Source organism: Rhinopithecus roxellana, chromosome 13 (genome assembly GCF_007565055.1).
Source record: "Rhinopithecus roxellana isolate Shanxi Qingling chromosome 13, ASM756505v1, whole genome shotgun sequence".
NCBI classification, from domain to species: domain Eukaryota; kingdom Metazoa; phylum Chordata; class Mammalia; order Primates; family Cercopithecidae; genus Rhinopithecus; species Rhinopithecus roxellana.
Genome location: NC_044561.1, coordinates 58,802,432 through 58,829,569, shown reverse-complemented (window position 1 = coordinate 58,829,569; position 27,138 = coordinate 58,802,432). Strand labels below are relative to the sequence as shown.

The 27,138-nt window shown below is 49.8% G+C and overlaps 1 protein-coding gene across 8 annotated transcripts in view; it reads right to left on the bottom strand.

The window, feature by feature from the left end:
- MICAL3 (microtubule associated monooxygenase, calponin and LIM domain containing 3) overlaps positions 1-27,138 on the bottom strand; it is a 233,429-nt gene that overhangs the window by 184,614 nt on the left and 21,677 nt on the right. For 6 of the 8 annotated variants that reach the window (XM_030915881.1, XM_030915882.1, XM_030915884.1 and 3 more), the window contains exon 1: positions 26,232-26,429. The exons of 1 other annotated variant lie outside the window; for it this stretch is intronic. The gene's annotated coding sequence lies outside the window, so the exon portion shown is untranslated. Of the gene's footprint in view, positions 1-26,231; positions 26,430-27,138 lie in introns of those variants that run through there. One more of the 8 variants, XM_030915885.1, reaches the window with a different exon arrangement.

Here is a 27,138-nt window from a genome sequence, read left to right as displayed (position 1 = left end):
ACCGACTCACTATGTGGCAGATGGGCTTCTGTGCTTTTTAGTTCTCATTTCCTAAGAAGCATCAGGTTTTAGCACTAATATGTATACACTTTTTAAAAATCCAAAATCGGAAGCAGAATTTAGTAATTTCCCACCACTTCCTGTCTGTGTTCCCTCCCCTAACACCTGTAATATTCCTGGCACACAGTACATGCCTTAAATAGGTCCTTGAATTGGAGTTGGTGGGAAAAGGCACTAAGTCCAACTGTCTTTCCAAGCCATTTAATTGAGCAGGATTTTTTTTTAATCTGGAAATTTTTTTTATCTGTTATGTCTTTCCTATTCTATTTATCTTGTCCTTGATTTCAGCACCCCACCCTGCTTGCAGGCAGTATTTTCTAAACTGTGTTCCATGAGCTGTTAAAAAGCCTTCCGGAGGCCAGGCATGGTGGCACACACCTGTGATCCCAGCACTTTGGGAGGTCGAAGTGGAGAGACTGCTTGAGCTCAGGAGTTCGAGACCAGCCTGGGCAACATGGCAAAACCCCATCTTTACCAAAAAAAAACCAAAAAAATTAGCTGGCCATAGTGGCATATGCCTGTAAGTCCCAGCTACTCAGGTGGCTGAGGTGGGAAGACCACTTGAGCTCCAGAGGCAGAGGATGCAGTGAGCCGAGATCACGCCACTGCACTCCAGCTTAGGCAACAGAGCAAGACCCCATGTCAGGAAAAAAAGGGGGGCTGGGCGCTCATGCCTGTAATCCTAGCACTTTGGGAGACTGAGGCAGGTAGATCACTTGAGGTCAGGAGTTTGAGACCAGCCTGGCCAACGTGGTGAAACTCCACCTCTACTAAAATACAAAAAAATTAGCTGGGCATGGTGTTGCGTGTCTGTATTCTCAGCTACTCAGGAGGCCTCCGCCTCCTCGGCCTCAGCAGGATAATCGCTTGAACCCAGGAGGCGGAGGTTGCAGTGAGCCAAGATCGCACCATTGCACTCCAGCCTGGGTGACAGTGCAAGACTCCATGTCAAAACAAACAAACAAACAAACAGGTCATTCATCTAGCATTGACTGAGTCGACCAGGCACCAGGCACTATGTTGGGGCTAAGCACAGAATGTGAACAGAACTCCTATGTCTCCTGTGCCCCAGAGATGGAAGCACAGTGGTGGACACAACCATTTGTGTAAAAACACCAATACATAGATACGTCCATACTGACACACTGTGAGAAAAAGAACAGCAGAACGTAAGAGAAAACATCAGAAGGGGACCCCTGGCCCTTCAGGTGGTAATGAAATGGTATCCAGTCCAACCCGGGAGGGAGGATGCCCAGGGAAAGGAGGAGCTTGCAGGTGCTCCTGCAAGCTGTGCTGCAAGGAGAAGCAGCACAGGTGCACAGGCAGGTGACAACAGACATGGCCTTCCAGCACCACCGGCCAGTGGGCTCAGGGCTCAGTGAGAGAGGAAGAGGAGATCGCAAGGCAGGCAGGCCACTCCACACAAGGCCAGGCAAGACCTCTTAATGAATCTGGATGCAAGGGCCTCACTTTTTTCTCCATCTTTCATTGTCTGCAAGCCCAATGCGCTCCTCAAGGCAAACACTAAGAACACGTGCTCATTCAGCAAATCAGTTACAAACCAATGGCTACTTAATAAGCAAGGTACTGTTAAAATCTTGGCCCACAAATTTTATAATTTGGTTTGTAGAAAAAAGGAACCAGACCATCCCATCCCATCTCAAACAAAACACAAAAAATCTTGAGACAAGAAAATATATATCCTGAGGCAGTATCTGATTAAATACCAAATGAAATGTTCAAGTCACATGGTCCACTGGAAGGGGAAATAATTCCCAGGTAAGGTGGTGATGACGGGTTTCCCAAAGAGGGCGGGACTCCAAGTAGAAACTGAAGTCTGGGGCGAACCGGGCTAAGCCACCTGGGAGGGTGGGCCAGGCACACGGAACAGGTGAACAGACATACGGGAGTAGGGACAGCAAGGCACATCAGGGAGGGGTAAGCACACAGAAAGGTTGTACTCCCCTACAACACACAACAGCCCATCCCGGGTAGCTCACCCCCATCTTCAGGGCCTTGGAGGCAGAAGGAAGATTCCCACAGGTCAGGACCCTGGGCTGGTCTCCTGGCAGACACACTTTGGGGCAGCAGAAGAAGGAAGGTGGGTAAGACTGTCTGCCCCAGGAAAAAGGGCAAGGGCAGAAAGATATGGATCTTATTCACTGCAATAAAAAATTAAGTGCCAAGGAGGGAGAGGAAAGGGAGAAAAAAGAATCCAAGTTGTTGTAGTATTGTGCAACTGAAATTCCACGCATAAGCCAGGAAATTCAGAGGCCACAGTTCCCACAGCAGCTGTAACTTGACCCGTCAGCATAAGTAGCCTTTGGCACTGCCAGCCCCCAAGCGCCCGCAGTCCCGACAATGCCCGCACAGACCTGCCCTCAGGCCCCTGCGCATCAGGCATGTCACGCCTTGCCCAGCTGGGCCCACATGGGCTGCCCACCTCCAGCTACAGGGGGCCCTCAGCCATGCCCAGTAGTTCTCAGTTCTTTAAGGAGTGTCCTGTGACTCCAAGCCTGCCTGCTGTGTGTCTTTACTCCTGACTCTTCTGTGGGGTGAGTAAGCCTCCTTCACCACCCAGATGGGAGGAAAAGGGAGAAGAGAGGCCTGTGCATGCAGACAGAGGGTCTGCTGCCACCCTCTTCACTCATGTCCTGTGGCATCAATGCTTGCCAAGCCTCACCATGGGGAAAACAAGGGTTGGGGGAGGCCTGGGGAGGGAATGTTGTACTTCAAAGGACATCAGAAAAGATGGCTCACCAAATGGGAGAAACTTTCTACCAGTCTCAAATCTGGTAAGAGACTTCTTTCTGTAGGGTACATAACTGAGCATACATATGATCCTTCCCCAGAAGGCCTGGGACACAGGCTTGATCATCATGAGGCCCAGGATGGAGCCACACACAGGTCGTTGACAGTGGAGGCAGCACAGGGCGTAAAGCTGCTGGCCACAACCGACCCCTTCCAGCCCCACTGTGGAACCAGGGCAGCAGTTCAGTTTCGGTGTCTGCTGTGTGCAGAAGGGAGACCAACCAGAGCCAGGCTTAGATGCAGGCAATCATGGGCCCTTTCTAAAAGACAGACCAGCCAAGTGCAATGGCTCATACCTGAAATCCTTGTACTTTGGAAGGTCGAGGCAGGAAGGTGAGTTGAGCCCAGGAGTTTGACACCAGCCTGGGCAACACCGTGAGATGCCATCTCTACAAAAGATTAGTCAGGCATGGTGGCACACACTTGTGGTCCCAGCTACTGAGGAGGCTGAGGTGGGAGGATCATTTGCACCTGGGAGGTGGAGGCTGCAGTGAGCTGTGATTGCACTACTGCACTCCAGCAAGAGTGAGACGCTGTCTCAAAAAAAATTAAATTAAAAAATGTTTAAGATAAATAAATAAAAGACAAGTTCCCTGAGCTCCTCCTCCTATTTAATTACCACAACAGAAAAGACTGAAGATTCACCCAGGAGATGGAGATCATCTTGGCTAACACAATGAAACCCTATCTCTACTAAAAATACAAAAAAAAATTACCTGGGCATGGTGGTGGGCACCTGTAGTCCCAGCTACTCAGGAGGCTGAGGCAGGAGAATGGCGGGAACCCGGGAGGCGGAGCTTGCAGTGAGCCGAGATCACGCCACTGCACTCCAGCCTTGGCGACAGAGCGAGACTCGTCTCAAAAAAAAAGAAGTCTCTAGAGCTAAGTAGTCTGTAACACTCTCATAACCTTTAATACGCAGAACTTATGTCTGGTGACTGTTCTAGCTTTTGGAAACTTAAAATCCTTTGAAAGCAGAGCCTAAGTCACAAGAGCTCTTTAAAGCTTGCAGTGAGCCGAGATCGCGCCAGTGCACTCCAGCCTGGGTGACGGAGTGAGACTCCGTCTCAAAACAAACAAACAAACTCTATATATACATGTATTCTATCCACCATGCCACTGATTTAAAATAAAAAACCAGCCATAAACTGATGACTGCTGAGCACAGTGATTGCTTCCAGGCTTCTGGGAATAGCTGGAGGCTGGATACAAGTGTGTTGAGGCTATATTTAAGCAAAAGCCAAGAAAATGGGGCAGTGCTGTTTCCCACTGTAGCCTTAACTCCCTTGTGTTATCTAATTAGATTTTCAGCTTTATTTACTCTAGTATAAGACATGGAATTTAACACCAAGAAGTGAATTTGGGTTATGTGGACAAGTTACCAGAATGAAAAACTTACACTGTCTTCTACCCTGATCCCCACAACATATTTTGGCAATCCACCTCTGCCTATATTGTTCAGCTAAGATTACAAAGAAATAAAACATTTAACTTACAGACTAATGTTCTGTTGGCCGTCTTATTTGCTCCGGCTTTGAGCCATGTAGCACTCTTTTTTTTTTTTTTTTTTTTTTTTTTTTTTTTTTTTTGAGACGAAGTCTCGCTTTGTCGCCCAGGCTGGAGTGCAGTGGCGCAATCTCGGCTCACTGCAAGCTCCGCCTCCCGGGTTCACGCCATTCTCCTCTCTCAGTCTCCCGAGTAGCTGGGACTACAGGCACCCGCCACCACGCCCAGCACCCATGCCACCACACCCAACTAATATTTTAATTTTGTATAGAGATGGGGTCTCGCAATATTGCCCAGACTGGTCTGGAACTGCTGGGCTCCAGTGATTCTCCCACCTTGGCCTCCCAAAGGGTTAGGATTACAGAGGTGACCACCGCACCTGGCCCCCAGCAAGTCTTTCTGAAAGTGCCTAATACGAGTTCTTGAGGAACAGGAGGAAGCATGGGATGTGGTCCTCTCTAGCAGTCTGGCTAGAGACAGAATTAGCATTCATGAAACAGCAGCAGCTCAGGGCAGGGGAATGGAGATAAACTGGGAAATAAAGACGGTAAGGACCTTTGGTGAAAGGTGGGATATTCTTCTGAGCTTCCAAAAGGAAATTGCTGCGACTACTTTCCTGCCTTCCCCATTCCGCAATCAGAATTAATGGCCTCCTCCACAGCATTTTGTTCAAACCTGCCTGCTACCACAGCAGACTGCAAACACGTCTGGTTCCCTACCATGGAATACATTCCTAGTGGGCAAGGACACCTTTCGGCTCCCGGAAAACCATCAGCAGAGTCTTGAACACAGGAATTGGACAGTCTGTATTTGCTGAACTTAAGTATTACTTCACAACAATTATTACTTTAACACCCCTTTTCTGAAGCCTAAAAGTATCTGTGGCAACGGAGGGGACAACCCGCCTGACGGCAGAATCCTCAGGCTGTCAACGTGCCCTTCATGCAACCTCCAACGAGCAGCTGTGCACTCCGGCCACACCCACTTTCTCCAGAGTGCCATAGTTTCCGCCTTATCACTCCACGGCGGCAAACCATCTGCCCGTCTGCTCCACTGCCTCAGCCTCGCCCAGATGCAGCTGTGCCGGCCAGTCACCCTCGGTTCCTGCTCAACTCTATCCTCACCTCTGACTAAGTGCCAGGTCCTGCACTTTGGCTGGACCTGCCCTGGCCCCCATCAGTGCCCTGCACACTTGGAGGAGTCTGTGATCATCTGTCTATCTGTCCCCCCAGACACTGTGGACTGCAGGAGGGCAGTATTTATTTCACACACTGCGGTACTGTGCTAGTAAATGCTTAACAGACTGGTCTCCAAAAACATGTGCATGTATTTATATGGACACACATTTATTTTCAATTTTAATGATATAAAAGATATGCCACACACAATGGTAATAAAATATATAATATAGTAATAAATATATATCATAAAATACACAATTATATACTGTAATAAAGCACATAGGAATAAAATCTATAATACTCTTCATTGTTAATTCCACAGAGCTAACTGATTCTTCCAGAAGGCTTTTCTAGATTTTTTTTTTAATTTGGTCCAACTGTTACATCTGTGGCCATTTACTGTACTTTAAGGAATAAAACAAAACTGAAAGAAAGAAGATAAAGATCAATCATGATATAAGCAACTTCTCTGCTGCACTGGACACTAGTTTCAAATACCAGAAGAATATTTACTCAATTTTCTTGTACTATTCACAATATAATGACTATAGACACAAAACACTGTAGGTTTAAACTGCAATGTTAATATTTTCTTCATTACTTTCTTACACAACGAACAAAACAATAAACCCAGCCTTACTAATGTGTCATGTTTGTGAGTGTCCATGGTGTAAATGCTCCCACCGAGGCTAATGTCCAGACCCCAACGTGACATATCTGAGCACAGACACAGTTGTGAAGAGATGCGTACGGCACATCACTACATGGTGTCTCCACCAGACACAGCAGATGGGATGGCACAGGTGATGCTAAGGTCACAAGGAAGTGATGAGTTTTGAGTATTTATTACCTTTGTCTTTATTATAATTCATCTAATCATAATGGCGGCAGTTAACAACCCACTTGCAAAATTCCTTAAGAGACGGGTGAGGTGGCCCACGCCTGCTGAGGTACAAGGATCGCTTGAGCCCAGGAGTTGGAGACCAGCCTTGGTAACATAGCGAGACCTTGCCTCTACAAAAAAATTAACAAAATTAGCAGTGAGTAGTGGTGCTTGCCTGTAGTCCCAGCTACTTAAGAGGCTGAGGTGAGAGAATCGCTTGAGCCTCGGAGGTCGAGGTTGCAGTGAGCCAAGACTGCACCACTGTGCTCCACCCTGGGCAACAGAGCAAGACCTTGTCTCAAAAAATAAAAAAAAAGTAACAACAGGGTATGAGCTGGCTCTGGTAGTCCACGGCTCACTACTGAATTCCCAGCATTCAGCACACGAAAGGTGGGTCAGGCACTTGTGGAAACACAGCGCAGTCCCGCAGTGGCTGCACTCCTGAAGTCTATGCTCCAAAGGGAATCCAGGCTTTCCCACAGCCGGGCACTGGAGGAACCACACATGTAACACATTATCTTTTCAAAAATGGGGGAAAATGCCATTTTTAAAACTTAGCATAAGCTGAAATAGAAAACGTTTTCTTGGCCAGGCGCGGTGGCTCATGCCTGTAATCCCAGCACCTTGGGAGAGGTGGGTGGATCAAGAGGAAAGGAGTTCAAGACCAGCCTGGCCAAGACGGTGAAACCCTGTCTCCACTAAAAATACAAAAATTAGGCAGGCGCGGTGTCAGGCGCCTGTAATCCCAGCTACTCGGGAGGCTGAGGCAGGAGAATCGCTTGAACTCGGGAGGCAGAAATTGCAGTGAGCCAAGATCGCACCACTGTACTTCAGCCTGGGCGATAGAATGAGACTTCGTCTCAAAAAATAAAATTAAATTAAATTAAAAAGTTTTCTTTAATACATTCTCCCTGAGGTATTTCTTCTACAAAAACACTTAGGCAGCGGGGAAGTGCATTTTAAATCCTTCAACAGTCTGACTGGGTTTAGCACCCTGGGTGGCGTCAGTCATAGAGTATCCCTTAAAGCTTGTGAGCTCGGCTCCTGATCTGGAAAGGACAGAGTCCAAAAAGTACCTCAGACCCAGAGAGCCTTGGGCTGAGGCTGCAGCCTGGGAATGCCTCTGGGCCCCATGGGTCTCTTCTAGCTCAGTAAGTCTCTCTCATTCTCTCTCTTGTTTTTTCTTTTTTAGAGAAGGGGTCTCACTTTGTTGCCCAGGTTGGTGTCTCCCGTCTTGGCCTCCCGAAGCGCTGGCATTACAGCTGTGAGCCACCGCATGTGGCCAATTCTGTCTCTTCTTACATTGCTGCACCACCTTCCCTTCAACCTCCTTGGGTCTTCACCCCTCCCCGTTTCCCTGGGACCCTTCCTGCACCCCCCTAGACTGGCTTTGGCCCTTGGCTTCCCACCATCCTTCCCACTCTTTAAACAACCAAGGGTCTTAATTCCACCTGCTGTTGTCACTAGTGACTCCTAAGTCCACACGGGACTACGGCACGCTCATCTCTACCTATTATCCTCATGACAGAACCTTGTGCACCCCGAGGATGGAGGCCGGCAGCGTCCTTCAGACTCAGCTGCACCTCCAAACTCTGACTCTGTGCTCCCAAGCATGAGGCTGAAGTTAAACCTGCCTCCTTACAGTCTCCACACAGCTTTCCTCCCCAGAAGACAGCGCTGCTTGTCCCACTCCAGGTCTCTTGGTCCACGTCTCTTCTCTGTCCCCAGTCACTACCCTGTCCTCACCACCCCACCCTTCAGTGGATACTGTTCCACACTGCCTGCCACACCTTCATCCTCTCTGGACACCTTCACACTGTGCCACTTTCTGTGGAAGCACCCTACGCTAGGGTGCCCTATCAGACTCCGGGAGAATATTCTTGTTCCCAGGAAACAGACACTGAAGGATTCAGGAGTTAAGGGGGACATTTTCACTAATTTACAAATTGTTCTGGGGAAAAAAAAATTCAAAGAGAAGAAAAAAATATGAAAAAGCAAATGGGGCAAAACGCAAACCACTGGTGACTCTAGGTGAAGGGTAAATAGGAACTCATGTACTATTCTCAAACTTTTCTGAAACTATACCAAAATAAAGCTATCCCCCAAAAATCCAAACCCTCACCTTAGCATCAAAGTTCAATAATCAACAGCTCTTCTTAGAAGCCACTCCTGCCAGGCGAGTTCCATCTATCCAACATCTTGTTTCCGCCCCCGTTCAACACCTAGACTCAGGATTTCCCCAGTCCCTCCCTTGAAGCCACTTCCTCCACTGCCCCGAGAGCCAGTTCCCGACTCACTTATTCCAGGGGTGCTGAGGAAGGAAAAGGAACTAACATTCCCCAACCATCTGTTGCCAGCCAGGCCAAGACTGCACTTGGCACATACTGTACAGTGTTTCACCTAATCCTGTGTACGCCTCTGTGAGGAGGGCCTCCCCGGAGACTCCGAGAGATGAAGACAGTGGTCCAAGATTACGCAGTCACCAATGCAGAGCTGGAACAGGGACCCAGTGGCCTGCGCCATCCACAGCACTGACCCATACCCCACCGCTCCCTGACGCCTTCCCAGACCACCCCCCCAACTCCCCACCCAGTCACTTGTTCAGTGAACACAGATGGGTTGCTCTGCCCCACGTCCCACTCTAAATGCTTAGGGATCTGTCAGAGAACAAAACAAATAGGGTTTCTGACTTCATGAAGCTTCTATTTTTGTGGAAGAAGGCGGACAATAAAAGCTGTATTTATTAAACACTTACATAATACAGCTCTGACTCCAAGGCAGGTGTTATGCTATGAATTTTATAAATATAAATTCACTTGATCCTCACAAAACTTCTGAGTTAGGTATTGTTCATACAAATGAGGAAACTAAGGCCAAAGGGGTTAAATAATCCACCCAAAGCCATATGAGTAGCAAGTGGTGAAGCTACAAATCAACCCCAGGCAGCCTGGCTCCAGAGCCCGGGCCACCTCTCAGTAAGCATGAGTGAGCAACACAGCATGCTAGAGGGGTCAGTGCTCCGGAAAAATGGAGAGTAAAGCAGAGTACAGGGAATCCGGAGCACTGAGGGAAGGAGACACACTGACATTTTACATTGGGAGGCATGAGGATTCCCGGAGGAGGTAACATCTGAGCAAAGGCATGAAGGGTTGAGGGAGTTCGCATGCAATATTGCAGGAAAGAGTGTTTCAGAGAGGGGGAGTCTGTCCCACAGCCCTGACGCAGGGCGTGCCTGGAGCATGGGAGGAAGGACCAGGAGGGAGGGAACAGCCCCTGCCTTTGTGCAGCAGAATGCCCACGCGTGCTGCGTGTCTGATTCCCTGCCTCCCTGGTGCCCACGTTGCTCTTTTAGTATTCACCTTGACTTCCAAAGTGAACTGTGAACTCTGAGAACAGAGCCCGTGACCTCTAATCCCTCTGCTTGTCCCTAGTACTTTCAAGCTGATGTTTGCTGAATCTGTCTGCCTTGCCTTGCGGATTCCACAAAACTACAAGGTCCAGGAGGATGAGCAGGTCCTGCCAGGGAAGCTTCTGACACCTCTGTCACTGGTCCTCCTACACTAGTGATGAGCAGTAGCCTCTGCCTGGGGCGGGGAAGCAGCAGTAAGTAAACGGCACTTGTATTCTGTACTTTTTTTTTTTTTAGATGGAGTCTCATTCTGCCACCCAGGCTGGAGTACAGTGGCGTGATCTCGGCTCACTGCAAGCTCTGCCTCCTAGGTTCATGCCATTCTCCTGCCTCAGCCTCCTGAGTAGCTGGGACTACAGGCGCCCACCACCACGCTCGGCTAATTTTTTGTAATTTTAGTAAAGATGGGGTTTCACCGTGTTAGCCAGGATGATCTCGATCTCCTGACCCCGTGACCCGCCTGCCTCAGCCTCCCAAAGTGCTGCGATTACAGGCGTGAGCCACAGCGCCCGGCCATACTCTATATTTTCAAAGCATGCCTGGCCAATTCTATATTCAAATTTTATTCCCAGCCGGCCCCTTTAAACTGGCAGGCAGCCAATTCCACCCTACTTGACAAAGGCGAAACCATCAGGTTACTCACCTGAGCTCACTGTGCAGCAGCAGAATGGAGGCTTTCTCATCTAGACTGGGAGATCAGGGTCTGCAGAGGCCATTCGCATCTTCACCCTCCTTTATGACCCACCCGCCTTCTCTCAGGCCCAGCCCCAGGCCCTGCAGAACTCATGACTCTTGAATTTCAGATATGCTGGGACACAAGAATCACTCTTTTCTTTTTTTTTTTGAGACAGAGTCTCGCTCTGTCGCCCAGGCTGGAGTGCAGTGGCAGCAATCTCAGCTCACTGCAACCTCCGCCTCCCAGGTTCAAGCAATTATCTGCCTCAGCCTCCCAGGTAGCTGGGATTACAGGCACCCGCCACCACGCCCGGCTAATTTTTGTATTTTTAGTAGAGATGGGGTTTCACCATCTTGGCCAGTCTGGTCTTGAACTCCTGACCTTGGCCTCCCAAAGTGCTGGGATTACAGGCGTTAGCCACCTCGCCCGGCCACAAGAATGACTCTTAAGAGGTCAGTAGGCCAGGCGCGGTGGCTCAAGCCTGTAATCCCAGCACTTTGGGAGGCCGAGACGGGCGGATCACGAGGTCAGGAGATCGAGACCATCCTGGCTAACCCGGTGAAACCCCATCTCTACTAAAAAACACAAAAAACTAGCCGGGCGAGGTGGCGGGCGCCTGTGGTCCCAGCTACTCGGGAGGCTGAGGCAGGAGAATGGCGTAAACCCGGGAGGCTGAGCTTGCAGTGAGCTGAGATCCGGCCACTGCACTCCAGCCTGGGCGACAGAGCGAGACTCGGTCTCAAAAAACAAAAGAGGTCAGTAATGACTGGTCCGGGCGCAGTGGCTCATGCCGGTAATCCCAGCACTTTGAGAGGCCAAGACAGGCAGATCACCTGAGGTCAGGAGTTCGAAACCAGACTGCCAACATGGTGAAACTTCATCTCTACTAAAAATACAAAAATTAGCCAGGCGTGGTAACACATGCCCGTCATCCCAGCTACTCGGGAGGCTAAGCCAGGAGAATCACTTGAACCCGGGAGGCAGAGGCTGCAGTGAGCCGAGATGGTGCCACTGCACTCCAGCCTGGGAAACAGAGTGAGACTCTGTCTCCAAAGAAAAAAAAAAAAAAAAAAGAGGTAGGTAATGACTGAACAGTACAGGGTCCTGATCCCATCTAAGTAGGTTTAAGGCAAAGACTGAGAACTTAGTTAAGTCACAGATAATTTAGCTCAACGCAGTGAGTCATCCACTTCACACAGAGAAAAATGCATCCCTCTACTCCTGTCTCATCACGCGCAGAATGCCCAGATTTCCTTCCCATGGTTCCCCTTGAACTATGCAGGCTACGCATAAGGAATTATGGAATACGCATCAGACATTTCCCTATTTCTAGTTTCAGTCTTTTAAGTAGCCAAAAGAAAATGCCTTTTTGTCCTACGTCAGAAATGGTAGGATACCTCTTTTTTCCCATTTATTTCCAAAATAGATTACACCAATTTAATTCCATTTTATTTTCAGGAGTAAGCACACAAAAAAATCCATCCTGGAAGAATCATTTTCAACTGGGTGTGGTGGCTCACCTCTGTAATTCCAACACTTTGGGAAGCTGAGGCAGGAGAATCACTGAGACTAGGAGTTCGAGGCCAGCCTGGGCAACACAGCGAGACCCCATCTCTACTAATAATAAAAGAAAAATTGGCCAGGCACAGGGGTGCACACCTGCAGTCCTAGCTACTCAGGAGACTGAGGAAGGAGGATTGCTTGAGCCCAGGAGTTCCAGGCTGCAGAGAGCTATGATCATGCCACTGCACTCCGGCCTGGGTGACAGACCAACACCCTGTCTCGAAAAAGAAAAGAAAAGAGAAAAGAAAAAGAGGGCCGGGCGCAGTGGCTCAAGCCTGTAATCCCAGCACTTTGGGAGGCCGAGACGGGCGGATCACGAGGTCAGGAGATCGAGACCATCCTGGCTAACACGGTGAAACCCCGTCTCTACTAAAAAAATACAAAAAACTAGCCGGGCGAGGTAGCGGGCGCCTGTAGTCCCAGCTACTCGGGAGGCTGAGGCAGGAGAATAGCGTAAACCCGGGAGGCGGAGCTTGCAGTGAGCTGAGATCTGGCCACTGCACTCCAGCCCGGGCGACAGAGCAAGACTCCGTCTCCAAAAAAAAAAGAAAAAGAAAAAGAAACAAGAAGAATCATTTTCCATTTTCCATAGATTGACAGGCAATGGAGGAGAGGAAAGCGGAAAGAGAAGGTGTCTGAAACTGTAACTGAGCAGCTGTTTTGTTCAGAAGATGGCCTTCCTCCTGGAGGCAGCAGGGACTGGCAGGAGCTATGTGAAGGAAAGCACGGCCCCCATCCTCTGCAGCTCACATGCTCAAGACAAGTGATCCATGAGCCCTAGAACTGCTCTCCCTTTAGGCAACTGCTGGGCCTGCTGCCCCCCAGGCAGCCTAGCATGGGTGCTGGGGAACCGCTGCAGGCGTGTGTGTGCAGAGACGGGCAGGTACCTTCCCACTTGTATGGAACAGCTGCCACGTCAGTATTTACCTACGGCAGGTACTCTGTGAGCAAGGGCAATTGGAGGGATGCTAGCTTCAAAGACAGAAACAGCACTGTCACTGGGAACTTTCCCGATCACTGTCCTGTGGTGTGGACAAGAACATCCTTATTCTTGATAAACCACTGGGAACTTTCCCGATCACTGTCCTGTGGTGTGAACAAGAACATCCTTATTCTTGATAAACCCACACTGAATTATTTAGGGTAAAGGGGCACAGTGTCTTCAACTTTCAAATTGGTCTGGGAAAAAAATGCGTCTACACATGGGGAGAATGATAAAGCAAACAAGGTCAAACGATCCAATCTAATAAATCCAGGTAATAGACAGGGAGTGCCTAGTAATCCTCCTGCAACTTCTCTGTAAACAGGAAATTATATCAAAATAAAGTTGCCCTAAAGATGACTACCTGTGGCCCCAAAAACAGGCGGGCATGCTGCCCCAGTCACAGCGGGGGGCACCTGCTGCCCAGCACACCTGAGGCCAAGGCAGCAGAGAAACCGGCACAGCACCGCTCCCAGGGAGACGATGGGGACAGCTAACAATGCAGATGGAAGTCTGCGAGCATCCGTCATCTCTGGGTTTTTCTTCAGAACCAAGTCATACTGCTGACACTTGGAAAACAAGGCCAGCTTTACCAACGGGGGCTGGGAAGGCACCTGCCCAGCATTATCTGGGGCGCTGCCCTTTCCTTATCCCTTCTATCTTATCAGTGTCCTCTTCCCAAAAATGTATCTGGCATCAGGTCCCTTCCTCTCCACATCCACTGCCAACATCCTGTTCCAGTTCCGTGTCGTGTCACACCTGAATCATCCCCACCTGCCAGGGGTGGACACACCACCGCCCACGCGCCAGACCCGGAGGTGGGCACACCACCACCCACGCACCAGATCCAGCCTGCAAGCCAAGAATGGTATTTACATTTCTAAAGGGCTGGGGGGAAAATGAAAAGGAGGCTATTTTGTGACATGTAAAAATGACATAAAATTTAAATTTCAGAGGCCACAAATAAAAGCATTACTGGAATCCAGCCACAGCCATCTACTTCTGTGCTCTCTGTGGCTACCTTCACACAACAGCAGAGGGGGCCAGCCACGGAGTCCAACCAGCTCATGGAACCTAAAACATTTACCTTCTGGCCTTTTACAGAAAAAAGTTTGCTGACTCCTCCCCAGCTGATCTTGCTTGACTCAGTTCTCCCGCCTCCACAAGATTGACCTAAAACTCGACTTCCATGCCGTCGCTCTGTGTTCAAACCCCCGACAGATTCCCCGATGTCCATAAAGCCCACACTGTACCCTGACATCCATTCGACCATGAGAATAAACAAGAAAAGCCCTCAAGGCCATGCCTTTGCTCATGCTGTTCTCTGCCTTTCGAATTCCTTCCTGCCTTCCAATTAAGCCTGCCGTTACCTTACCTCGCCCTTGCAGTCAGGGCAAGGCTCTGGGAACGCTCCCGGCTCCCTCTGCTCTGCTCCCACAGCTCCCCATACTTACCCTCATCGCAGCTCTTACCATATAGCACTGAAATCATCTATTTGTGTGTCTGTCTCACCAGCTGCAGCAAGATCCCAGAGGGCAAGGAACACATCTTACTTACCTCCCCTCACACAAACAGAACCAACGCTGAACGCAACCCCAGCCTGGCCAGGCTGGCCTCCTCGCTGCCCCTGAGCGCATGCTGCTCACTCTCAGCCCTGAGCCTGTGCTCACCCCAGCACCCCCACATCTCACTTAGACAATCCTACCATGGCCTGGGCACAGTTCAAATTGCATCTCCTCTGTAGGCCCACAGAAGTCAACACGGTCACAGGTTCAAACCCCCAGCTCCTCTCACCCATGTGCTGGGTGTCCCTGCACAAGATGCTTCTGTCTCTGGGTCCTCACCTGTAAAGAGGGAATGACTCAGTATCCCCTAACTTGCAGGGTTGACGATGCATATAAAGCTTCTGAACCGACGCTTGGCATATAATAGATTTTCAAGAAGCAACAGCACGCTTGTTTTCCCGAACCACACTGTCTATGCCATGTGGGTATTTCGGCCCTTTCCTTCTCCATGACTGTTGTGTACATTACTCCTGGCTCTCCTGAAGCAGGCAGGTTTGTCATGAGCAGAGACAAGGTCGTAGTACACTTCCATGAAGCCACCCCTGCCCTAAAACCCAGGACAACACAACACGTGGAGTTAGGGACTAATGGATACAACTTTAATAAATGAGTTATTTCAGGAGGTTTAAAGAATTGCTAATAAAAAAATGGAAAGCCCCAGGGGATCGGGGGTGAGCCAGAGAGCAGGCTTCTGCAGATGCTTTCACACTGATGAGAAAGGTAGTTAGAGAGCGGGAGCAAGTGGGATGAGGAGAGGACCAGCAAGACAGGAAAGAACTCCCCCTTGGAGGTGGTACTGTTCATTCTCACCCATCCAAACACTGCAAAGAAACCTGTGCTGATCACTGGATAGTGTGGACCCAGCATGCTCCCCTGAAGACTGTCTCTGGAGGAGAGGCAGCCCCAAGCCTCAGAATTCCGTCCCAAGTTTCAGGAGCACCAGTCAGTGACAGTACCAGCTGATGCTTGGGGTGCTCGCTGCGTGCTTACCACGTGCCTGGGAGGATTCTAAGTGCTTACGACCATACGAGGTGAGCAGGACTATTACGCCCTTCATTGCACACATGAGGAAACTGAGTCTCGGGAGGATAAGGAACACACTCGCGGTCACACACTCTAGTAACTGGTATAGTACAGCACAGTCTGCTTCCAGAGTCCAAGCTCTTAACCACAACTCATTTTCACTGTCTTGCTCTGATTTAGCTCCACCATTTACCAGGTGAGAGATCTCAGGCAAGTCATCTAACCTCACTGTGCCTCATCTTTCAAGTGGGCTTCACATGGGTAACTTTGTGAGACTGTCATGAGGATTGAAAGCAAACATGCCATGACATATATTATAAAGCGGACTCCTGAGAAATCAGTTCCCTCCCACTTTTCCCATATCCCAATATAAGCGAGATTTTTAGCCAAACCCCTTGACCTCTTTTACTACTGGGAATGATCTATATGCCCTGCTGGATTTTCCTGCCTACTGCCTGTGCCTAAGCATCTGGACCTCATAAAAGCTTAGAAAAATGGCCTGCAGACAAGCAAGAAAGGAAAGCAACTGCACACGGAGCTGAGTGGGGCAGCATAGCAGAGATGGTCCAGACGGCTCCTGGCGTGCAGATGAATACTGCATGAGCAGAGACTAGGCCAGCCAGGCCCTGCCAGGACACTCCACAACTGACAGCCTGTGACAGCACCTAGATCCATGTGCCGCACCAACAGGCCCAGATGACAGGCCTGGGAGGCTGCAGGCAGAATCAGGAGCACCTGTGCCTCTGAGCCTGTATGTAAGTGCTGTAGTGGGACAAAGAGGGGCGGGCAGGTGAAAGTGACAGGCAGTCATTCCCACCAATGGTGGGATATCACACTGCCTAAAATATTGTCTGTAGCAAGGTAACTTTTAAATTACTACAGAAGGAATTCTGTTGCAAAATTCCTTTACTGTGAAGAATTTAATTTCAAGCCAAGAAGTACAGATACACACTAGTTTATTTTGAAGATAAATCCACGTTTCCATACATCAAGTATGCCTGAAGGGTAAGAGATACCTTTAAGCTATGAACCCTTCCCCCAGGCTGGTGGTCATACACGGAGAGAACTTGTCATTAGCAGCACGTAAAGTGTCCTTCATGTTAGCCAGTCAGCTATATTAATATAGCAGGAAGCAGAGATCAGGTGTTTAACTCATTTCTAGAAGATATACATAATTTCTATTTGAATGGACCTGATCAAATGGAACCAAAGGTCTTAGAAAATAAAAGTTAAGACCCAAGCAAAATGGTATCTCACTCATCATATCCAGTAGTAAGAAGTCCTATTAGGCCTTTTCCCACAATACATCAGCTTCCAAATACAGCACATGACAAAGAAATACTTCAGGAAGATGGAGGAACGGGGGACTTGCTACCGTGCTGGCTGATGACATTATTACAAGGCTCCAACCAGCTCCAAGGTCATGGTAGACACAGCACTGTGGTCCTAGGGTTAGAAAGGAGCCCTAGAAGCAGCATGGACAATCTAATACCCAAAGCATGGATGAGGCGCCTCCATGCCCAGGACTGCTCCCATCCACCACTGCTAGAGCACCCAGGAAAGAGCACAGCCCGCAAAACGCTCCTCTGGGAAGGGCTGCCCGGTCCACTTGGGGCACCTACACCTCTCGATGAGTAGCTGGGCAAGGACAAGCACATTGAGAGCACTAGGTCCAAAGTGGTGACGGGCCCAAGGGCAGCCTGCAGGCAAGGGAAATGGTCCCAGCCTTTCCTGCAGCCAAAGTGCAGGGCTGGTCCTCAGGAAGGAGTTGCAAAATGATCCTGTTTGCAAAACACAAACATTCCACAAACAGCAGCCACAGGGGGTAGGTAAATTCTAGAAATTCTCAATCTTATGTGCAAGAAATAAAACCAAATCAAGAATATTTTACTAGTTAGCATAAATTTGCTTAGCACTCTACGTCCAGGGCTTCCTGGCCAGTTAAATCCAGGTTACTGCACTTGCATGGCTGACAATGCATCTAACCTCTTAAAAATATCAACCTCTTGCAGACACAGGCTGTCTTACCACATGGCACTTACATACAACAACAGGTGCTCAATTAATGTGCTGAAAAAAGTCAGTGTGTAAAGGATCGCTAAAGTAGGAATCCCCTCTGCTCCCTGGCTCCCTGGGGGTGGTTGAGGCCCAGGGGCTTGTTTGTGTCCCCACCCTCCGCTAGGATATAGCATGGTGCTCCTACACCCTGAGGGCTGATTCAAGCTGCCACCTGTGAATTTTTTCCCTGCCTCATATTGTCTTTTTCTGCCCCATTCCTCCTCCTTTTGCTCCCTCAACATTTATCTCATGGGATTTGGAGTCATTAGCTATGCAGATTATCGGGTTAATGGCCCTTTACCTCACTGGAACAGTTTCCCTGCGTAAAATGCAGTGAAAGGACCCTACCTGAAGATTAGAAATGAAGTGTGCGCAGTCTGGCCACGGGAAGGCGAAGCGGTCACTGTTACGACTCTCTTATATAATTGTCCACACGCCCCACTGTCTAAAGGTGCTTAGAATACCAAAAGCAGAAAGCTTGTTTTTCCTACCCCTGCAAGGGTGGTTTTGAGAAAGCCTATCTGTTTTGGAAAGAAACTGACCCAAGCCCATGTCACTAGTTAAAATATTTCCTTTTTCCTTTTTCTCAGGGAAATGGATGACTCTGACTAGTCATGGCCAAACTGGGTAAAAGGTTCTGTTCCATAAGTTCACGTGCCAATTATACACAGTGATGCAGATTCCCAGGTGGGTCCTTCTCTTTAATTTTTTTTTTTTAATTTTACTTTAAGTTCCGGGATACATGTGCAGAATGTGCAGGTTTGTCACACAGGTATACATGTGTCATGGTGGTTTGCTGCACCTATCAACCTGTCATCTAAATTTGAAGGCCCATATGCATTAGGTATTTGTCCTAATGCTCTCCCTCCCTTGCCTTCCTCCACCTCCAGCCCAGCTCATTCTCTTAAAAGAACCATCCATAAAGGACTTTAGCTGGGGCAATAATGGATCTGCTTGGGTTCCACAACTTGGGAATCAGAAGGAAGGGAAGGGCTTCCTCACCTTTTCCAGAAGCAGGGCTGCCCTCAGCACTCTCTGGATCCCAAGGCACAGCCCCAGGTTCCTGAACACACAGTGTCCTAAGTTCCTCCCTGGGAAGTCCCACTGCACCCATGCTCTCCTCCCAGTGCTTCAGAATTACCTCCTGACTGCACCCCCGAGAAACAGGCCAGGAATATTTCAAGGAATATGCCAATTCACCTCAATGCACCTCTCCCAGCATTTCAGAGATATCTCCAGAGTGAAGAGAGGGAAATATGGAGGAGGGATCTGAAGACAGCAAGGGGTGACCCCCAGGATGGAGGTAACCCTGTGGAACACGCCCAAGTCAGTTGCCCTCAACTGGTCTGCGAGAGCATGAGTCCAAAACCCAATGCCTTCATCTAAATCCTGACGCCACCATGTTTTTTAGCCTTCTGTGCCCCACCTTCCTAGTGTGAAAAGCAGAGATCATAACAGCACCCAGCCTGTCCGCTGTGGTGAGGACTGAGCGTATTAAGACACGTGGGCACTCAGGACAGAGCGTGCCACGGCCAATGGTCTCTAAGCATCTCTGCTGCTGCCATCGCTGCAGTGCTCATCAAGCGCCAGGTGCTGCTCTCCCACCCCGTCCCTGTCCCCTCACAGCCCGACAATTCTCAGCCACAACAAGGAGCTTTGTTGGTGGAGGAGGGAGGAATATGCTAGAACCTTTGTAAGCTGACTTTCTGTGGGCTGGGGACAGTCCATGCTAAAGGGTAGCTGCCATTCCCCCAGGGGCTGCAGGTGCCACGAGTGAGCACTCTGCATCTTCCCCCCCCCCCCCCCCCGACCAAGCTGCTCCTCCTCTCTTCCCAAGCTTCCAACACTGGCACCGGCCTCCCGGGACCCATGCCACCTCCAGACTTCAACTGGCAACCGAAAAGAGACAGGGGGCTGGTCACAGTGGTTCGTGCCCATAATCCCAGCACTTTAAGAGGTTAAGGCAGAAGGATCGCTTGAGTCCAGGAGTTCAAAACCAAACTAGGCAACACAGGAAGAGCTTGTCTCTACACAAAATTTAAAAATTAGTCAGGTGTGGTGGTGTAGGCCTGTAGTCCCAGCTACTCAGGAGGCTGAGGTTGGGGGATGGCCTGGGCCCAGAAGGTTAAGGCTGCAGTGAGCCAAGATCATACCACTCCAGCCAGGGCCACAGAGAAAGACCCTGTCTCCAAAAAAAAAAAAAAAGAAGAAGAAGAAGCATGGGCAGGAGAGAGGAGAAGGCTGGCACCCACTAAGGTTTCATTTCACCTTTACATAGGAAAAGTCCATTAAAGCTACTAGTTAACCACATGGCTGTGCTGTTCATCCCTCTCCTGCCAGAGTTAACCAGACCGAATCTCCTGTCAGAGTTAACCAGACTGAATCTTTCAGCAGATAAACAATTCAACAGACACCTGCAGATGTGCCTAATGCAGGAAGACTCCTCTGCTAGATTCCCTCACACGTAACACATGTGCACTCAGCCGGGTGCTAGAGAGGCACGGCCTAACAGAACACCAAAAAGATACTGTTGTCCTTGCCAAGGTACTCACTACTTAGCAGAAGCTCTTGCCCTCCACTTCCACTTTTCATCAAGGTATAAGCCAACAGTCTCACTTCTTCTCTCTTCTTTAATCTGATTTCTGTCTTCCCTTTCTTTTTTCTTTCAAGAGACAGGGTCTCACTGTCATCCAGACTGGAATGTAGTGGTGTGATTATAGCTCACTGCAGCTTCGAACTCCTGGCCTCAAGTGATCCTCCCACCTCAGTCTTCTGAGCAGCTGGGACTATAGGTGTACACCATCATACCAGGCTAATTTTTTAAATTTTTGTAGAGATAGGGTCTCACTGTGTTGCACAGGCTGGTCTCAAACTCCTGGCCTCAAGCAATACTCCTACCTTAGCCTCTCAAAGTGCTGGGATTACAGACGTGAGCCATTGCACTCAGCCTTTTCTTTTAATTTTTTTTTGAGACAGCAGGGTCTTGCTCTGGCACCAAGGCTGCAATGCAGTGGTAAATCTCCGTTCCCTGCAGCCTTGGCCTCCCAGGCTCAAATGACCCACCTACCTCATGCTCCTGAGTAGTTGGCACTACAGGTGTGCAACACTCACAGCCGGGTAATTTTTGTATTTTTTTGTAGAGAAAGGGTTTCACCATGTTGGCCAGGTTGGTCTGGAACTCCTGACCTCAGGTGATCTGCTCGCCTCAGCCTCTCAAAGTGCTGGGATTACAGGTGTGAGCCACCATACCTGGCATCTTTCTTTTTTAAAACTATGGCAATCATCTCTCCTCTGTTGAACTCGTCAATGAGAAAAAGTCAACAGGCCAGGCGTGGTAGCTCACGCCTGTAATCCCAGCACTTTGAGAGGCAGAGGCAGGCAAACGGTTTGAGCCCAGGAGCTCGAGACCAGCCTGGGCAATGTCACAAAACCGCATTTCTACAAAAAATTTTTAAAATTAGCTAGGCTTGGTGGTACACGCCTGTAGTCCCAGCTGCTCAGGCAGTCAAGGTGGCAGTGAACCATGATCGCACCACTGCACTCCAGCATAGGCGGCAGAGTGACATACTATCTCAATTAAAAAAAAAAATTGCAACCAACTGCAGGGTTTGGGGTGACAGTTTCCTGGTCATTCCTCCCAGTTTCTTGATAGTGGTGCCTTTATAGCTAGAGATGACTAAAGCCCACCTCCAAGAAAACAGCAAGTCATGTACTACTGAGGCTCTCCACCGGAGCAACCCAAGCGCTTGAGTGTCTGACACCACCCATCACCCCCCAACTCCATGGGATCAGAGTTGAATTCTGAAGAGTGGGACCAAAGATGACAGAGTGCGTGGCTGGAGAGAAGGGGAAGTCCACAGAGTTTAGGTAAATTTCTGAACCACATTCCTACCATGCCCACAATGTACTGCATTAAAGTACATTAGAAGCTAAAGACCACAAAGGAATCAGATTTTCAACTCTGCCACCTAAAGTATAACCTGAGAGCCTTATTTACTGCACAGATTTTAGCACAAGTGCCTCCAGTTTCACAATTTCACCAGCAGCTTAAGCAAAATGGCCTGGACACTAAAGATGGTCTCTGGGTATCAGTATCACTAATTTCCTCTGTCCACAAACCACTTTGATTCTCTTTGATTCTCTGATTCTCTCTGTCCCTAATCTCCCATCTAGTTTTTTGTTTGTTTGTTTGTTTGTTTTTGAGACAGAGTCTTGTTTTGTCACCAGGTTGGAGTGCTGGAGTGCAGTGGTGTGATCTTGGCTCACTGCAACCTCGGCCTCCTGAGCTCAGGCAATCCTCCCACCTCAGCCTCCAGAATAGCTGGGATCACAGGTGCACACCACCATGCCCAGCTAATTTTTGTACTTTTTGTAGAGATAGGGTTTAGCTATGTTGCCCAGGCTGCTCTCAAACTACTGGCCTCAAGCAATCTGCCCACCTCAACTTCCCAAAGTGTTGGGATTACAGGCATGAGCCACTGCGCCAGCCCATCTGGTCTTATCAAATACTTCATTCTCTGCAAATGCAGATGTTTTCTCAGCTCTGATTATTTTTTCTAAAGTAATGACCCTTACCTGGCTAGATGAATGCTTCTAGCAAAGGAAAAGACCAGGGCGTGAAAACTGTACTGCAATAGAACATAACATAAAGCTCCGTCCAACCCCCACCACCCATCAGACCTGGGGTGGTGGCAGCAGTAGGCGTTGGGGCTCTCAGACTTGCCCATTAGTCATCCCTAAGGCCCATTAGCACACGGGTTAGGAGGGGCACACACTCTGGAATCAGAAAGTCCAGGATTGAGCCCAGTCTTCTCAAGGCTTTGTCACTCACTATCACTCCATTGACCTAGGACCTCACAAAACCTTGTCATGTGCAAAACTGGGGATAGTAAGTTCTACATTGAACGTTGTTGTGAGGAATAAACGAGGTAATGTCTATGCAGCACCTAACACAGATTCCTGCAGATAAACACTCAATAAATGTTAACTATCATCCACTATCTAGTCATCAGAAAAGCACAATGATCTGGGATCTTTCAATCCTTCCGCTTCCAAAAAAAAGAAAGAAAAGAAAAAAGAAAAAGATGTGTGGATTTTTCTCCCCCTAAAGGTACCAGTGAAGTGAAACTTCAGAAGGAAAACCTGGGCCGGGCGCAGTGGCTCATACCTGTAATCTCAGGACTTTGGAAGGCCAAGGTGGGCAGATCACCTGAGGTCAGGAGTTCAAGACCAGCCTGACCAACATGGTGAAACCCTATCTCTACTAAAAATACAAAAAATTAGCTGGGTGTGGTGACAGGCGCCTGTAGTCCCAGCTACTTGGGAGGCTGAGGCAGGAGAATTGCTTGAACCCAGGAGGCAGAGTGCACGAGCCAAGATCACGCCACTGCACTCCAGCCTGGGCACAACAGAGCAAGAGACTGTCTCAAAAAAAAAAAAAAAAAAAGGAAGAAAAACCCAATTCAAATCCCACTTCAAGGACCAACTCATTTGCAACTTAAAGCAAATCATGTCACCTCCATTTCTTTGCCTATAAAATGGGAATAACAGACCCTACTAAACTTTGACGACTTCAGAGATGAGTAAGAATCAATTAGATAACAGGTCACGAAAAAGTTTTCACTTCCTCAAATAAAAAGCAACAAGTAGTAAATCCAGAGCATAATAATAATAATAATAATTTTATATATATATATACATATTTCTTTTTTTTTTTTGAGATGAAGTCTCACTCTGTAGCCCAGGCTGGAGAGCAGTGGCATGATCTCAGCTCACTGCAACTTCCACCTCCCGATTCCCGGTTAAGCAGCTCTGCCTCAGCCTCCCCAGTAGCTGGAATTACAGGCACGCAACATCATGGCCAGCTAATTTTTGTATTTTTAGTAGAAACGGGGTTTCACTATGTTGGCCAGGCTAGTCTTGAACTTCTGACCTCGTGATACGCCCGCCTCGGCTTCCAAAAGTGCTGGGATTACAGGCGTGAGCCACTGCGCTGGGCCCAGAGCATAATTATTATTAAAATGCCAGGTCCCATAATATCATGGAACAAAAATAAGTCAGTGATGACTCTTACTTTTTCTAGAACATTAGATTTGATGGCCCTTTGGTCTGTTCACATGAAATCTGCTACAAGCTGGAGTAGGCAAATGGCTGCTCCCAGCAGATCCCAGTTCAGAGGCCCGGCCCAGCAAAGCTAGCACTCTGCCAATGGTCAGGCTTCGACCACCCTGGGCCACTTCTCAGATGCCAATGCCAAGAGAAATTAGGTGATTCATCTGGTTCCACCTGGACATGTGAAACCAACGACAACCAAAATCCTCACCTGCAGGACTACTCGACAGACACAAGAAAGGGTCCACTTTGACCCTCTGCTCTTCTGTACTGAATGGTGCTCCACTCTTCCAAGGCACGTGCCATCCTTCCTTTAAAGTGCAACGCATGATCCAGGAGGAAGAGCTCAATTTTTCCTTATTTTTACTTCTAGGTCCAAGACGTGAGTTTCATTTTTAATCTACCACCGAAATGTCTGGAGAGCTGGAAGTTTGAGTGGGAGGAGGAATGGGGGGCACCTCATCTCCCTAATTTAAAAACAGGCATGCAACCAAAACTGCATCCAATTTCATCATCTCCGGGTCTCTCCAACCCAAGGAAGAGGGGAAAAATTACCTTGTTGAACATCTGCTATGTGCCAAGGACTGTGCTAAGTTCATCACATACATTATTTCCAAAGCCCATTTTCTCTTCCACACCTAGTAACACCATGGAATAACCATCACAGAACAGGATCATCCCAGGTCGGGGGGTGGGGGGAAGAATCACAATATGCAGTCCAGTTTAACACGTTTCAAATGTTAGCGTCGTAAACACAAATAAACAGCCTTGACTGAGGAACCAGGTCTAAGTTCCGAAACATCCTTTATAGGAGGAACACCCAAACCAAGTCTTTCCTATAACTATACAATTGGCTCATGCTATTGAATACACTATCAAAAAGACTTTAAACTTTTAAAACCTGGAGCACAAGAACTCACTACAGGACTCGCATAATCTGGGGCCGGGTTTCTGACCTGAGAAGTACATCTGGCAATCACATACGGAATGCAGGGCATCCCCTGAGAGGGATGCAGAGATGTGCTCACGGAGAAGGCAACCACAGTGAACTGGCCTGTGTGCGGCCAGGGAACCAGAAGGCGGGGCTTTCCCGCAGGCGGCAGCGACTGTAGGAAGATGTCTTTCTCAGCTTAAAACCTAGTTCATCCTCATTCCTGGGGTACAACGACTGTCTGTGGAGCAAACTGTCAGATGGGGCCAAATACACATTGGTGGCCCGATATTCAAATGTCATTCTCTCCATGCACATCCCACTAAAAAGAAGCTTAGGGAAAAAACAAACAAACAAAAGCTGTCCACCTGTCCACAGTTGACCTTCATTCCTCTGCATCAACCCGTTTCACATAAATCACAGTTAACATCTGCACTAAACACCATTAAAAGAACACAAATGTGGTTTGAACTCTTGGACATACTTTCTCTGCATTCGGAGTCAGGAAAATCAGCCAAGATATGGGGCTGGTCCCCACCCCTTAACGGGATGCGGCACAGAGGCCTTGCCTGAGGGGCCTGCCAGACCCCTTCTTCCCCGCAAACCACTGAGCACGTGGGGTGGCGGCTCACCAGTGCCCCATGCCAGGCGGAGGCTCTGGCTGCAGCCGGCTTTCTGCTAGGCCAGGCAAGCCCGACTCCATGTAGGGCTCCTCAAGGTGGTTTTAAAGTTGGGAATTTCCAATGTGCCCCGGAGACCTCCAAGAGTGCGGTCCCCTCCGAAGGCAGCTAGCGAAGGGGTGTCACTGAGACCAGAGGCGCAGGCGGCTGCCATTGCCCGACCGCACCCACCGCCCCCACAAATAGGAAGGCGCGCCAGGGTCCTCTCAGCCACCTACCTGCCAGGGTCGCAGGAGCCCACCACCCCTGGCGCACGCCAGCGCCAGGCCGGGGCAGCGGGACGCGAAGGCCCCGGGGACCGGGCCGCGGAGGAAGGACCCCAGGGAGCCTCGGCCCCGAGCCTGCGGACTCCGGTAAAGACAGAGACCTCCCCCGCCCCAAAAATCCCCCCATCCAGCGCCGGGCTAAGCACCCTCCCTCCGCCTCCCGCCTGACGCGGGCAACGTCCCCGTGGTTCCCCGTGCCTGCTGCCCGGGAACTCGGAACCCGCCAGCGCAACTGGCCGCGCATCCTCCGGCGGGAGGCGACCACACGGGAACGCGGGGCGGGGGCTTCCTCGCGGCCCGCCGGCCGGGCGCAGGGCTATAAGCGCCGCCGGAAGGAGGCGCCCGCGCCGCGGCGGGTCCCGGCCTCAGCGCTGCCCCGGCGGGAGGCTCGGCGCGCGTCCGCTCGCGGGGCCACCCGCTCCAGAGCCGCCTGCCGGGGCCAGCCCGGGGCCCGAGACCCCGAGCTCGGGCGCGAGCACGATGCGGCTCCCCGGGGGCGGTTGGAGTCCCGAATCCCCGTCCTTACCTCTGCCTCATGCTGCGGTGTCCCTCAGGGCCGGCGTCACCGTGGTCGGCCAGTGCTGCCCTGTCCCGCAGCTCCGGTGTCCGGCTTGGTAAGCAGCAGCCGGAGCAGCGGCGCAGCCGGGGGATGGGCGGGCACATGGAAGGGCGGGGGTTGCGGCCCTCGGGCCGGACCACAGGACCCCAGCCTCGGGGGCGAGAGATCTCAGCGCACCTCGAAAACTGGCACGCGACCCCGTCCTCAGGGACCCCGTTGCTAACTGCACGCTGGCCTTGCCAGAATCTCACGGGATATGCGCAAAAGGAAAAGAAATAAGCTGTCGCCACGCCCTTCATCCTCTCCTTCCCCCCGCAGGGTCCATATGGTACATTCCTCAAAGCCCAACGGGAGACGGGAAAGAGGTGATTGGTTGGGAATCTTGGAAGGGGCGAGAAGCCACATGAAGTGGCCAATGGAGAAACCCGGTGGGCATATCAAAGCCTGCCAGCGGAGAGAAGAGAGGATGTATTTAAAGGGGACTTGTCGGCCGGGCGTGGTGGCTCACGCCCGTAATCCCAACACTTTGGGGAGCCTGCAGCGGGCGGATGACTTGAGGTCAAGAGTTCAAGACCAGACTGGCCAACGTGATGAAACCCTGTCTGTACTGAAAATACAAAAATTAGCCGGGCGTGGTTGCACGGGCCTGTAGTCCCAGCTACTCTGAAGGCTGAGGCAGGAGAATCACTTGAACCAGGGAGGCAGAGGTTGCAGTGAGCCGAGATGGTGCCACTGCACTCCAGCCTGGGCAACAGGGCAAGACTCCATCTAAAGAAATAAAAAATAATAATAAAGGAGACTTGTCTGTTGCTCTTAGCTGCCACAAAATGAAACTAGAATTTTCATTCTGACACTGTTCAGATGGGAAGCAAAG